This window comes from Heptranchias perlo, chromosome 16 (assembly GCF_035084215.1).
Source record: "Heptranchias perlo isolate sHepPer1 chromosome 16, sHepPer1.hap1, whole genome shotgun sequence".
Taxonomy (NCBI): domain Eukaryota; kingdom Metazoa; phylum Chordata; class Chondrichthyes; order Hexanchiformes; family Hexanchidae; genus Heptranchias; species Heptranchias perlo.
Window position 1 is genome coordinate 28,694,964 of NC_090340.1, and position 16,143 is coordinate 28,711,106.

The 16,143-nt window shown below is 43.9% G+C and overlaps 1 non-coding gene across 1 annotated transcript; it reads right to left on the reverse strand.

Moving 5' to 3' along the window:
* Positions 1 to 14,677: 14,677 nt before the first annotated feature.
* trnal-uaa (transfer RNA leucine (anticodon UAA)) lies at positions 14,678 to 14,763 on the reverse strand. The gene has a single exon. It is a non-coding gene; the product is annotated as a tRNA-Leu (tRNA).
* Positions 14,764 to 16,143: the final 1,380 nt, after the last annotated feature.

A 16,143-nucleotide genomic window follows, 5' to 3' on the forward strand; every position in this document is an offset into this window, starting at 1 on the left:
TTCTAGTGTCAGTTTGGCTCAGTAGGTAATACTGTTGTCTATGAGTCAGATGTTGTAGGTTCAAGTATCATTCCAGGACTTGTGAACATAATCTAAGGCAGTATTAAAGGATATTGCATTTTTGGAGGTCTCATCCTTTGAGGGAGATGTTAAACTGAGGTTTCATCTGCCTATTCTACCAGTTCATGTGGATATCAAAGGTCCCATGACATGCTTCCTCAACCAACACAACTAAAACAGATTAACTGGTCAGCTGTGGTACAAAAGGAAATTGTATTAAAACAGTATGGTCACTGTTGTAATGTAGGAAACGCGGCAGCCAATTTGCATACAGCAAGGTCCCACAAATGGCAATGTGATAATGACCAGATTATTATTATTCATTTATCGATGTTGGTTGAAGGATAAATATTGGCCAGGACACCGGGGACAACTCCTCTGCTCTTCTTTGAATAGTGCCATGGGATCTTTTACGTTTACCTGAGAGGGCAGACAGAGCCTCGGTTTAACATCTCATTCGAAAGATGGCACCCCCGACAGTGCAGCACTGCACTGCACTCACAGTCAGCCTGGATTATGTGCTCAAACCTCTGGTGGGCTGGAAGGTGGAAAATACTCTAGTCCCTGTTTTGAGGGCCTCCACTTGCTGGGAATGGGACCATGGCGCCTGAATGATTACAGTGAAATAGTAACCCCACACCCACCCCCCCCAATTTCTGCTCCCAACCTGCCCAACAGTATTTTCATTGGGGCCATTTCATTGGAGGCACAGGAGCCCACCTATTCCAGGCAGGAGCTTACTTACAATATACTGATTGAGGTCTTATGACATACATAGGACCCCAACACAATTTTCAGATGCCAACAGGAGGAGCGTGCACCACCCATTGGTACCAGCCATTGAACAGCCTAACCAGCAATTCTTAAAGGGACTGTTGCAGGCCACTCACAAAACAGCCAAGGGGAGTTTTATAAAAGATTTTTCCTGGCTCGACAAAGATCTTCCAGCCCACTACCAGCCCATCCACCTGCCCCACCTTCAAATACAACGTCCGGCCGACTGGCCAGTCACCTGTGAGTGCTGGCAGAGCACTTGCAGCTCACCAGCATTAACCAAATCAGGCCTCGCCCTCAAAATGGCTCAAGCCTCTCAGCAAGGACTTTGGGCAGCAGCATGAGTGCTTCCAGTGGTCTTATCTGACCTTCTATTCATTTACGTATTATAATACTGCTCCTGCTACACAACGTGTGGTGCACTGGAAACACACCAGTGTCTCGCACTAGCAGCTCTGAAAGGTCTGCTGGTTAGCCTTAAGGCTGTCCTGCAATTGACATCTCAAAGGTTGCAGCTGACACCAAAATAGCAAGGGTGGTTAATATGGTAGAAAATGGCGGTAAGCTACAGGAGTAGGACTGTTTGTGGAGGTAGGCCAACAATTGGCCAATAGAGTTTAATGTTGATAAGAATAGAATCATGCATTTAGGAATATGAAATAAACAGAGGGATTATAGGATTAATGGGAAAATAGTGACAAAAACAAATCTGGAAAAGTATCGGGAGTCACAGTAGATAAACCCATCAAACCAATATCTGGCTGCTGTCAAGAAAGCATATGGGATGTTAGGCTGTAAAAAAGAGGACTAGAATGCAGAAAGGTGGAAGTTATGCTGCTGCTGTACAGTGTCATACCTGGAGTATTTGTACAGCTCTAGTATCTTCACTACCAGAAGGATGTTGTTTAGTTGGAAAAGGTGAAGAGAAGAGCTACTAGAATGATAAGGGAACTAGAAAATAAAACATGTGAGAATAGAATCACAGATCTGTTACTGTTCTTATTGGAGTTGAGAAGACTGAGGCGGTCTTGATTGCAGGTATTCAAATTTATAAGGCTCAGGGATGTAAAGGATTTGGCATGGGAGAGCAGAATAAGGAAACATGAGTACAAGCTGAAGAAGGGTAGGTTCATGTGGGATGTAAGGAAGCAATGACACTGAGAAGGTTTTTGGAGTAGCATACCAAAGGAGGTTGTAAGGGCAAGTAGCTTAAATCTCTTCAAAGTTAAGTTAGACAAGTATTGTGAGAATAAACACATCATTAATTATAACTGCTGGAACATCAGGAAGGCAGACTAAATGGATCTGGGTTTTTTTCCATGTAGTCCCATTGCAGTGGTAACAGAAACGCTGTGCTTCCCAAGCTCGTAGCATAGTGATCTGCCCTAGTCTGAGTTTGCGAAGTCAGATCATCTCAATGATAAGAATGTGCTCCCTATGCACACTGGCCCAAGCGCAGGGAGCATTTTGATGTTGGAGGTTGGATATCTAGTGCAAACCATAAGCCTTTATGGGTGACTGGCAAAATTTAAAAGGATGTAGAACTTAAAGGAATGTGGCTCTTTTGGGGCGGGGGGGAAAGCTGTGGCCAAAAGCAAGGGAAGGCAATACAGAGGCACAGAATGTAGTCAGTGGGCAAGTGGCAGAGTGGTGCAGTACTTGATCTTTTGTTTGATAGCTGGTGAAGTGGATGAGATTTCCTATGTTATAGGATTCTTGTATATCAAAACGCTGAGCTGTTTTCTCTGAGTGAAACTGATTTTTAACACTGTATGCACCATGACAGAAAGAAAGCAGCTAATAACATGTTACATTGTTGAAAAAAATGCTTCATTTTTATCACATCAGTCTCTTCCCTTCCCCTTCAGATTCGGTACTCACAAATACAGCTGGCAGGATGCTTGTAAAGAACAAGGCTGTGTTTATTCCTGACCTGACAATGCCTCACCGTTCCTGTTTTTGTGAGCCATGACAATGTTGGGTGACCATGTGGTACCCTTGCAGAGCAATGCTCTTTTACAACAGACACACATTATTGTCACGAGTCATATGTATCTGTTGAGTAACCTTCCCTTGCCAGATTCTTTAAAGTATGCATTTATTCCTGGGTCCTGTACACAGCATTGAGCCAGGTCACCACCAGGTCCTTCCAGACATGGTGCACCAGCATCAATTGGAAAAGTGCTCTGGAGTGCCAAGCAGGTTAAATCCTCCATGCATCACCTCAAGCAGCTGCACATCCTCTTCACCAGCTGTCAAACAAGGGATCAAGTACTGCACCACTCTGCCACTTGCCCAATCACTATATTCTATGCATCTGTATTGCTTTCCCTTGCTTTTGGCCACAGCTCCCCCTCAACCCCATACAGCCACCAGCCACTCTCCTTTAAGTGCTACATCCCTTTAAATTTTGCCAGCCACCCTTAAAGGCTTATGGTTTGCACTAGATATCCCACCTCCAACATCAATATGCTCCCTGCTCCTGGGCCAGTGTCCATAGGGAGCACATTCTTATCATTTAAACGATCTGACCTCGCAAACTCAGACCAGGGCAGATCAGTATACTACGAGCATGGGAAGCTCAAAGTTTCTGTTGCCACTGCGACAGGAGTACATAATTGGCCCTGTCTTCTAATCTAGGCTGAGCTGCTAGAAAATCCAATCCCATCTTGGGGAATGGAAAGATCAATGGGAGAACAGGGAGCCTTTCCTGCTAAATGCAGATCCCTACTGGTAGCTCATAGGCAGGCTGTAGAAGGATTCCCGCTCAGACTGCCACACACTCCTTTTCGAAGGAGAAAACTGTGGAGACAGAAGACACCAGGCACTAATGGAGGAATGATAGGGTCCTCCCTACTGGTTGGTTCATAGACAGGCAGAGGTAACTGGCTCATGAAGAATGCATGGCTTTCTGCATACGCTTTCAAATGGGATAGTTGGACAAAGATCAGATGCTGTAGAAAGGAAATGAAATGATAGCAAAAGTATACAAATAAATGAAGACATAATATAATTCAATTCAAAATTATTAGTGAAATGTAGTGGTTGATTAAACTTTCATTAGTAGGTAACACTCTGAAACATTCATCGTATAGCGAGTGGTCACAGTTGATTGACTGATTATTTTTCTTCTCTTTTTTCAATATTACACATGAGTAAAACTCCATAGGTAACTAGTTACAAGGTATATATATTGGGGCTCCAAATCCATAGGTACATTTCTAGAATACACACATTAAGGACAACCCATTTCTGAAGAAATAAATTTGCCCAAGTACAGCACAGGAGAGCAAAAAGTAAAAGAGGACATTTTGACAATATTGGTGGAAAGATCAGTTAGGTTTGCCACCAGTTACCATGGCAACAGTAAAGGAAATTTTATTTGACTCCAAAGTAATATGTACAATTTGATACCTGAGGTCGAATAGTTTCCAATTTCAGGATGCAGCTCATGTCTTGCATGTTATAACGTTTTTAATATCAGATTGAACATTGTATCCATCCAATCTCTGTATTCCTGTCATCTCTTAAAAACACTCTTTTTTCATACAATTTATGAGCTGGCAGGTGAGAACAAAATGGCTGCTACTGCCCCTGGCAGTTTCCACATGGCAGTTTCGTATTACCGAAAAAGCGTGAAAATAATGCAAAAACACAAGCATAGTACATGCCTGTGCATATCATGTTTGCTATTGATAGAAAAGAACTTGCATTTATTTAGTGCCTTTCATGAATTCAGGATGTTCCAAAATGCTTCACAGCCAATGAAGTACTTTTGAAGTGTAGTCACTGTTCTAATGCAGGGAAACACGGCAGCCAGATCCCACAAACAGTAATGAGATCAATGACCATATAATCTGTTTTAGTGATGTTGGTTGAGGAATACATGTTGGCCAGGACACCGAGAGAATTCCCCTGCTTTTGTTCAAATAGTGCCAGATTTGTTCAGCTGGCCCCCACACAGCAGCAAAAGTAAGCAGACAGCAAATCAGTTCAACAGGACCTGGTTTGCAAAATAGGGATGCAAAATAGATCTAGAAGATCAGAAGCAGTTGGGGCCAGTGGAAAACAGTTTTTGGGTGTGGAGAATTTTGGCATGGAGCCCACATGACTGTTTATTGCCCATAATTTGGAGTTCAGGATTCAAGGGCCTAGAAATTTGGCCGTGCAAAAGCAGCCTCCTAAGTTTCCAATATGGTGGGCAGGAAATGCACCTCATTACGAGCTGGAAGTGCACCACCTGCCATATTGGTAAAGGCCAAAAAATCGACACGCCTAAAACAGGCATTAGCCTTTCGCATGTGCAAATAAGGGGCCAAATGTCTGTTTGAGGCCCACATTGCAAGATTGGTTTGTCCTGAGGCAGTCAGCACTGGCTGCTCTCAGGAAAACCTGGTCTACATGGACCACCTGATCGGTTGCATCCAACAAGGTAAAATTTTAAAATACGCTTACCTGAATGAGCAGGAGTTCCCCCAACCCCACATTAAAAGAACATTGGCCGCTGCCAGCCTCTATGCCCCCAACCCCCCATTACCTCCCCTCCCTGATCACTACCGCTACCTCCCCCCGACCGCCACTGCTACCTTTACCCCCTCCCACCCCCGATCACCACTGCTACCAACCCCTGGCCATGGCTACTTCCTGACCTGGTCACCGCTCTTCCCAGTGACACCCCTTCATCACTTACCTGAGGTCAGCAGCGGACCGATCTTCAAACCCGCATCACCGCCAAGTTGCCTGTTGCTGTCCGCAGCTCACCGGCTCGAGGTGTATCAGGTGCGCCTTGGCCCTCACCATTCAGGTGCAGAGATCAATTCCCTGCACCACCCAAAAATGACCACGCCTGAATTTCTCGGCCATGGTGTCTAGCTAAAACAGATATGAAATTCAGCAAAATTCATATGCAAATTGAACAGCTGTTTCAGGTTCTGAATGACACACCAGCTGCTGATGGTCATTCCTACCGTATCCCTAAGATGTATCTCAATCTCAACCTCAGAAGCAAATTAATTACTAAATCAATATGATATGTTTACTCTTATGGTCTATCTGCACACACGGGATGATCCATTCCTAACCTTGGAATCTCTTTGAATGTGGCAGTTATAGACAAACCAGGTAAGAATTTAGTTTATCAGTTAAGGAATGAAAATGTGGAGAGTGAAATTGAGGAAAAAATACTCCCATGAGTGCTAGCCTATCTGGGATCCTTCATTCCTTCTGTCTAAATGATTTATACTGCCCACTAAAGTAATTCTAATATGCATACATCTCATTTATGTTCTTCATGCATATTCAATTGCTAATTTCTCACAATCTACTTATTTATTGCAGTTACACATTTTGTTGTGACTCAGACCTGTTGCTTGTGACTTTATACATAAGGATGGAACGAAAATGGTATTCAGCTCAACAAGCCTGCTCTTTCTGCAGGTCATGTACAATTGGTCCTGTCATGAATTCTATATCCTTCGTAAGTCTCCTGATGTAATATTCTGCATAAAACTTCCTGATTCCAAAGATAATCAAGCAAAACTCTCGGATATCTATCTATCCCCACTTCTTTTTTATTCAATCCTAGCAACTGTGTGCATGTAGATTCATAGGAAAAGGAGTAGGCCATTCAGCCCCTCGAGCCTGTTCTGCCATTCTATTAGATCTCGGCTGATATGTACCTTAACCCTATTTACCCATCTTTGCTCTATATGCCTTAATACCATTACCTAAAAAAATGGGCCTGGAGATGTGAAACTTTGATTCCTGATATCTTATTTTAATTTTAAAACTTGTATTGTAAGAGTGAGAGAAATAAATAACTTCCCACATAAGAAATCCAGTTTGAAAGGATATTTATTTGTTGCAAGAATCAGTTAAACAATGCTACCAATTGATTAAAACTCCAAATTTATATTAATCCATTTGCAATCTTCTAAACAGTTCCTTTTAACTGCTCAGTTTTCATGTATTATTAATACTGCTTTTTAAGAGCTGGTTATAGATTATTTTATAGTGAGCTGAGAAATGCCACATGCTGAGTAATGCCTCAGAGAATGGAGTGTTATTAAACTTTTCATACATGATCAACGCAAAAATGCTGTAACTAATCTCTGGTTAAGATGAAGTTCCAGGGTTAATGCTAATTTTAACCTAAGTTTTGGTAATTATACTCACTTGACTTTGTAATAATCTTTCAATATCTGGAACATTAAAGGATTCCGCAGGATACAAAGTGAAAAAAGATGGGATTTCACATAAAGAGATGGTGATTTTTTTTCCTACATTGGATCAGTTTTAAAACTGTTAACAGTCCAGATCTAGTCGTATTTCAATGAAACTAATTTCATTCTTGTCATAATGTTTGAAGTGATTTACCTTTAGATTGCTTGGCAGATACATCAGCGCAGTATTTTCAGCTTTATAAATAAAATCTTACAGATATAAAAGAGTAAATTTATACCTTTATGACCAGAGTTAAAGTTGTATCATTTCATGTATGTATAAATATTGAATGATGGACTATAAGAAATTTAGCACTTGAAAGTTGAGTCTAAGCATCACAAGGCTGACTTTGCTTTGGACCACAAAGAGTAGTGGAAATCTGGAACTCTCTTCCCCCAAAAAGCTGACGAGGCTCGGTCAATTGAAAATTTCAAAACTGAGATTGATAGATTTTTCTTTGGCAAGGGTATTAAGGGGTATGGAACCAAGACGGGTAAATGGAGTTAAAATACAGATCAGCCATGATCTAATTGAATGGTGGAACAGGCTCGAGGGGCTGAATAGCCTACTCCTGTTCCTGTGTCCCAATGAGAACATTGGTTGGCTGTAATTTTTTACATGTCAGCTGATTTCCCAGAGTTATTTGAACAAATTTGGAGAGCTCCTAGAGGTATTTCTGGTGCCTCCAGGTTTCTCATCTTGGGTGGGTGGGCTGGGGCTGTGGGGGGGGGGGGGGAGAGAGGGGAGGAAATGGTTATGGTGTCTTCGCTACCTAGCAAAATTGTAATTTTAATCACTGTCCAATCAATTAGACTAGGCAAGGCGACCCTTTACCTTTTAAAACCCTCCCACTGCTGCCCCTTAATAGCACTGGATTGCAGGGGGACAGATTTAAAAATGGTGTTCCTAACATCCAACATTGCTAAGGTGCAAATGATGGGAAAGTACGTGATATGACATATTCCTGTCATTTGTATCTCTTTATAATATGTCCACCCACAACGGCACTAGCAGAACAAGTCCCCAGCCAAAATTGGGCACAATGGTAAAAAACATGTAATTTAAATGCACATTACTTCAGACTTTATTGAATTTAAATGAATCTTTGGGAATAATCTCTGGTTATTATATATAGTGACATCATAAGCAAATTCTGTTAGATTTCTTCTGGTCAGTATTTCTAGTAAAATTGTGATCACATCTTCAAAAAGAAAGTGTTTATGATTTCACTGGAAGTACCAGTCAGAGAAAATCTTCCTGATTTTTAGGATACAGCTGTACATAGACAGCAGAGGAAATCGCCCCCACAAGTCACTTCATTCCCATTTTATGGAACTGTTGGCCAGAGGCTGCAGAAACCTATTGAGGTTAATTCGAATTGCTAACAAAGACACTGACCTTTTGAACTGAGGTGACCTGGAGTTCAGTCACTGGTCTGAACTGGCCAGAACCGGTTTGAATTCGTTCCGCTTCTTAGAGAGAAAAAGGAGGTGATGCTACCTAGGCCCTTGGAACAGAGCCAATCAGGGAATGACATCGATCACTCCAGCAACTTTGAGCCAACCAGAGAAGACAGCATCATTCGAAAAGACAGACTTGGGGGATAAAACTGAAGAATTGCTGACTTGGGCTCAGTGTGTTTTTGTTGGTGTGTGTTTGTTTGTGAGGGAGACTCCGGAGACTAACCCTCGTGGAAGTGGGAATCTTACGTCAGGGACGTAAAGACTACGTCAGGGACGTAGAGACGACATCGGGAGTGAGAAAGAGAATTGCCTGGCCAGCAGTATCTCTCCTTTCTGGGTAATGTAATATCCTTTCTATTCTATGACACTCAGGGAGTGTTGTCAGAAAAACCTAGTGGGTGTGCGTTTAAAGCCTAATACTCAAGGAGTGTTAGCAGAGAAACCTAGTGGGTGTGCGTTTAAATCCTAGTTTGAGTATAAAACCGTATAACCTGCTGTAAACTACATGCCTATATCTAACTAGACGTATAAGTGGTATGTACATGATCTAATAATGTTAATAAAGCGAATTGAGAATTAAGAGAGAATTGACTCTTCCTCTGTGTACTAAGCCAAAACCGTTAACCGGTGACTTCCGGTCAACAGAACGTAATGAATACATACTAAAATCGGAAAGGCAATAAGTTATATCTAACAGAATTGTTTCTTTTTCAGAGGTGAGAAAATAGAGGTCAAAGATAAAGTGCAATAATAGCACAAATATACAGAAGAAAATGGTGCCTAGAAAAGGGTCACCTGTTCTCGCAGAACTAAAACAAAAAGGGTTAGAGAAGTATTCTTTAAATGAATATGATTAGTTGTTCAACAACCATATGAAATACAACTAGTTACAGTCTGTTCCTGTTAATTCAAAGTCATTTTTGCTCAAAAAAATGAATTACCCAGCAATTCAAATTAAGCAATTTAAATAAAATAGAACAGGAGTCGTTTATTACTCAAAATAAATTGATTAAATGGATAACGCAAAATAAACAAATTTGAATTAAATGAATAGATTGTGATAGCTTTTTGGCTCCTGTGCAGGATGCTGATATCTTTTTATGACTGTCAATGTGTGCTGAGAGTCACTGCAGACAACGGAAAGACTGTAAATGGAATGAGGGGAGAAAAACACAGGTGGATTCACTGCAAACCTTGATCCTGTGGCGTAAGATGTCCCCTGAACCTCTCAATTGAATGACATTGTTGTAAATTCATCCTATATACCCTTTATTCTCCATGTTCAACAGGTAAATTATAAACCATGGTTTAATACATAGAATTGGACAGGATGCTTCCGTTGTAGATGCAACATTAAATAGTTAAGGGGTTTTAAAGGCTTTTATTCATTTTGTGCTACAATCCATTTCCTTTGTTAACGACAGTCCAGGAGCCATGCCTCGCTGACACACACATTCCCTCAAATAGTACTATGTTCACCCTGTTTGTAGTTTGTACTATACTCATCTTTCCTTCTTTGGAATAATTCCTCTACATAGTGGAAAATGAGGTAATTTTCCACTTTTTTTTTAATAACATCATCATGCCACAATTAAGGCTACACCGAAGGATGTTTCTTATGTTTTGGGCATCGTAAAGGTAAAGTTATCAAAGATCATTTTCTGTGGTGAGAATAGCATTTTCATTGCAAATCTGAGCACGAGGCTAAAAAAATTCATGATGTTCAGAAAGTCAGCATTTTTAAATCTGTAATTAATCAAGGAAATATTCTATGCCCTGAATGAAGGTCTGGTTAATCCTGGAGAATCTTGATTACAAATGATAGGGAGTCGCTGCCTTAGGATACAAAGATGCTCTGTTCCTTTCTGTAGCTTCAACGTAAAATGTTCACTTTATTACCATCTATTTGTAAAGTGTACAATCTGTTTTATTTGGGTGTTTTACTGAATTACTTAGAGTCTGCTATACATCTTTCTTCTTCATTAGAAATAAATGTATAAATGATCGGCAGTAATGTATAAAATCATTAAGCATTAACATTATTACATTTCTTCTTTCACACTAATCACACTAAATTTTACACCATTAAAGATTTCACTGTAAAGTTGGCATGTAGTAGACAGTAGTTTTAAATTTAACTCACATTCCCCTAATGGCCTAAGTCTCAGAATAGTGTTGTAAAATGTAACTTATAGCATTCAGCACTGCAAACTAGAACACCCCTTGGAAGAAATTTGCACCAAAAATGAAGATATTACCTCTCTCCTGTGTACCATCTGTTCAACTATAATAGGGGGCACAGTCTAAAAATTAGAGCCAGACCTTTCAGGAGTGAGATTAGAAAACATTTCTACACACAAAGGGTGGTAGAAGTTTGGAACGCCCTTCCGCAAACGGCAATTGATACTAGCTCAAGTGCTAAATTTAAATCTGAGATAGATAGCTTTTTGGCAACCAAAGGTATTAAGGGATATGGGCCAAAGGCAGGTATATGGAGTTAGATCACAGATCAGCCATGATCTTATCAAATGGCGGAGCAGGCATGAGGGGCTGAATGGCCTACTCCTGTTCCTATTGGTAGTCATGAATATGTTCCTATTATTCTGGGTTTTCTTTTAAGGAATATTACTTACGGTTTTTGATTTCTTAGTTTTATTACTGTCTCTTGATTCTGTTCTGTGATCTTTTGGTTCATCTGCCAGGCTTTTATTATTTATAATTCCATTTCTTTTTACAATATCACCAGCAGCATACTTTAAAATCGTGGCCCTGTGATTCCACAGCTGGACTCCTCTGGAGCGGACTGGGCACTCACAGAGACCACTGGTCAGAAAATCACAGGCCACACCAAGAAGCGTGGTCAGGAAACAGAGCAGGGAAAAGAAGTACAGGCGCTCATTTGATCTGAGTGTTAGAGCTGGAGTATGTGCATTCATATTAAGGGAAGAATCGTTTGGTTACTATGTGTAGCAAGATCATAGATCCATTCAAAAAGAACATATTCATGTCACTGCACATAGCGATTCTTCCCCCTTTATTAGTTAGTGTTAATAGAATGGTGCGAACTTTTGTGCATGTTCCACACATTGGCTCAATTTTAAAAGGGCGGCAGGATGGCAGCTGGGGGGGGGGGTGCGGGGGCAGGGGTCAATGGACGCGCAGCAAACCTGGACAATAAAAACTTACCTTTCCCCACGCGATAGTGACTTAATTGGTGCTCCTTAACCATGGTTCTGGGTTTGCCGTCCGAAAGCTGCGCAGTGGGCGGACTGCGCAGCTTTCAGCTGGAGCGTCTGGATTTAAAGGGCCATTGCTCCATTGGATTTTGCTGGAGCAAAGATCCGGAAGACCCAATGGAGCAGCACAGGGGCAAGGCTGCTCCAAGATTCAGCGATGCTTCACTTCAGCTGCTTCTAGCTGGGGTGAGGAGGAGGAGGGAGCTATTTGATCCGGCCGACAGGAGGAAGCCCCCTGCCTCTGCCACGAAGAAGGCCTGGCTCGAGGTGGCAGAGGAGGTCAGCAGCAGCAGCAACATATCCCACACCTGGTCCAGTGCAGGAAGCATTTCAATGACCTAACTAGGTCAGCAAAAGTGAGTACATTTACTGATTCTCCTGCATTCCGTGTTGCACATCACACCCCCACCCCCCAACTCATTCTGCACTGCCAACACTACTCCATCACATCACTCCTCACATCCACTTAAGGCTCATCCTCAACTTACCTGCACTTCCTCACCTCTCCATTTGTGACCCCACCACTATCACTCACCCCAATCCTGATCCAATGTGATGTCTCTGACTCATTCTCACCCTCTGATGCACCTCTTTCACAGTCAGCCTCACCCAAAGCATTCATTGGTTGGCCACTTCACCATCACTCATTCACTCACGTCTGTACTTTCTCCCCTTCTAGAAGAAGACAGCACAAAATGCACGCAAGGGGGCGAGGACTGGAGGGGGGCCACAACAAATAGTGGTCCTCACACAGGCAGAGGAGGAGGCCCTGCAGATCAGCCACACCCTCGAGTGCCTGTCCGTCGGTGACACCGAGACTGGCACCCCACAAATGTCTGGTGACACAACTTTAATATTCATCACACACAACATGAATTGATATTAACAATACTTGACATGTTGAACACCTCATTATGCTCATCGCAACATAACACATCTGTGATGATGCTTAATATTGCCTTCGGTTCTCTTACAGGCCCTTCTACAACCGCAGTGATGACAGAGGACAATTCCTCAGAGGAGCTCCCGGCCTCTGAGGGTGCGCCGTCACATCTTAGCGAGCCATCCACCAGTGCAGATACTCACGCCTCAGTGGGTCCTAGTCCTCAGTTAGTTGGGTTGGCAACTGGTGAGTCACCACACACAAGTGAGCACAAGCAGACACTGGTGGCAGGGGCAGCTGTGGAGAGTCCGCATAGGTGGGAGCACTCCTCTCCAGGCTCTGCTCAGCTGGACTCAGATGCTGAACCCCGGGGGCTATCCTTTAAAAGGAGAATGATCGAGGGATAGCAGCACATTTGCGAGGTGCTGGAACAGGTGCCACGCGCACTCTCCACAATAGCGCAGAGGATGGAGGAGTCCAGCTCCTGCATTAGTGGAATGGTGGCACAGGTACGGGAGGGAATCTCTGAGATAGTGTCGCAGGGATGTGAGCAACTGTCTGAGATAGCGTGCCACGTAACTGCTGAAATGTCTGAGATAGAGTCGCAAGTAACTGTGGAAATGTCTGAGATAGTGTCGCAGGTAAGTGCGGGAATGTCTGCGATGGTGAGAAGGCTAGCTTCCATTGAGCTTCAAGCACGGCTCACAAATGTGTCCATTCAGGCCCTGACAACAGCTGTGCAGACACGGTGAACAACATTCTGCCGCCTTAAACAGGCTGACAGATACTTTAGAAGTGGCCTTAGAAGATGTCACACATGTCCTCCAAACTGTTGTCCAGCAGGGTGATAGGAGTGATCTGGGTCTGGCCCAGGAGAGGGATGATGGTGAAAGGGGACATGGACGTGGGGACGCCACTCAAAGCGCTCCCACCTCTAACCCGTTGCCCCCCCTCTCAACCAATACCCACAATGCTACCTCCTCACCAGATGGCCGAGTCTGCTCCTGCACAGGTGCAGGTGGAGCGGTCTTTGGAGGGGCCCTCACGAGCTCCAAAACCTAGAGGGCGTAGGCTGAAAGCATCAGAGCAGTCTGGCCATGGCAACCTGCCACTACCTCTGCTGCAGCCATAGGGGATGCACCATGTAGAAGTGATAGGAAGAGAAAGGCTAATGATTTGTAATCACGAAGGGTATGCACAAGGGTGTCTGATAGACTGTCATGTTTTTCATTTATATTTGGTTTATGTTAAAGTCACATTAAATGTCATCATTCTCACCACTACTACCACATCTTGTCCATTCTTGACTGGCTTTTGTGATAGTGCCTTTTCATGTGCTTCACCATGAACAGCAACACTTGATGCCACCCAGTGGGTCACTTAACAGTGAGTGTATGTGTAGTTGCAGGACTGTTTTGTGCAGGATGGGGGCAGTGTGTGGGGGCTGGTGTTGGCACTGATCTTTCCAGGTGTGAGAACTGGACTCATCTCACATTCTGATCTTACGAGAACCGTTCACATATGAGTGACTCCCTGGCCTCATGAGCAGCCAGGTGAGCCGTTGTTCTGCCCATGGTTTCGTCCTCCTCCTCCTCAATGTGGATGGCAGATGTGGATGGCAGATGAGGGCATGGGGCCTCTCTGTTGCGCCATGTTGTGCAGGACACAACACACTACTATAATACGACCCACTCTCTTTGGTGCGTATTGAAGCGCTCCCCCAGAATGATCGAGGCACCAAAATTGCAGCTTGAGCAGCCCTACCGCATGTTCAATTATAGAAACATAGAAAATAGGAGCAAGAGTAGGCCATTCAGCCCTTCGGACCTGCTCCACCATTCAAAATAATCATGGCCGATCATGTAACTCAGTACCCTGTTCCCACTTTTTCCCCATAACCCTTGATCCCTTTAGCATTAAGAAATATATCTATCTCCTTTTTGAATACATATAATGACTTTGCCTCCACTGCCTTCTGTGGTAGAGAATTCCACAGGTTCACCACCCTCTGAGTGAAGAAAATGTAACTGAAATAACAGCGACCGGGAGTGGGGGTTTGAACCCACCACGGCATAAACCCATTGGATCTTAAGTCCAACGCCTTAACCACTTGGCCATCCAGATCCTTTTTTGATTATAGACCTGGTGGCAATGTGGCTGTCTTTGTAGCGACGCTGTTGCTCGCTGATGGGGGTTCCTCAGAGGTGTTATGAGCCACGTGTGCAGGGGGTATGCCTTGTCCCTGAGGAGCCAGCCGTTAAGGGTGTTCGGAGCATGGAAAAGGCCTGGGATGTTGGAATCCCTCAGAATGAATGAATCGTGGTAGCTGCCAGGGAATTTGGCGCACACATGAAGAAATCTTTTGCAGTGGTCACAACGAGCTGAGTGTTGATGGAGTGATACCCCTTTCTATTGATGAACTGTCCTGGCTCGTGGGAAGCCAGTCACAGAGTGGAATCCCACTGCCCTCTCTGTCTGGCTGAGGTTGTCCATGAGGAAGTTGACGTATTGCGAGGCTCTGCAAAACAAGCCATTGGTGACTTGCCTTATGCACTTGTGTGAAGACGACTGAGAGACTCCGGTGATGTCCCCGGTGGCATCCTGAAATGATCTGGAGGAGAAGAAGTTGAGGGCAGTGGTCACTTTAACTGCGACGGGTAATGAGATGCCGCCAGGCCCAGGCCGGGAGCATCTCGGCATGAAGGAGGCTGCAGAAGTCTGCAACCACCTGGCAACTGACTCTCAGACTCCGTATGCACCTCAGAGAGGTCCAGGAAGCTGAGCCTCGGTCTGTAGACCCTCTGATGAGGGTAGTGCCTCCTATGACGTCGCTCCCTCTGTTGTTGCCCTCTGTGCTCTGGTGGAGGTGCCTGTGGCACAGCACTGTGTTGTGGAGCTGCAAGTGGTGGAAGTGCATGCCGTGCCTGGTGAGGATGGTGATGTTGCTCGTCCTCGGATGTAGTGGTGAATGCAGCCATCGCACCCCCCGTCCTGATGGTGTCAGTTTGAGAGGGGCCGAAAAGTTAGTAAATATGTGTAAATAGAACAATTCTGAGTGGAAACCAAGGAATTTTCAGTCTAAACACAAAGATCTCCCAGCCAAAAGTGTGTCTGAGAGAACTGAGTGCCCTGCTGCAATAACTGACCTTTTATCCCCATCTGTCAAACAGGGATTTAAATGTCCAAATGGCTGCCGGCTGAAACACGACTCGTTCCCCATGGCGTATTTCACACAGCACGGGAAACACGCTGAGGCAGCATTGAAATCGCTTGCCAGCATAATTAATTACATTCATGGACATTTCAAGTACTTTAAGTACTTGAATTGTTAGTTTAAATATCGTCCTTCCAGCTTTAATTGCCGGCAGGACTTCCGGGTTCGGGAACGGCGCGCGTACCCGGATGACTCTGAGCGTGTTGTTCAACGTGTTGGAGCCGGGATTTCTGCCTGCTCCAAAAACACGATTTTCTTTCCCCCCCTCGCCCCGCCCCCAATGCACCCGGA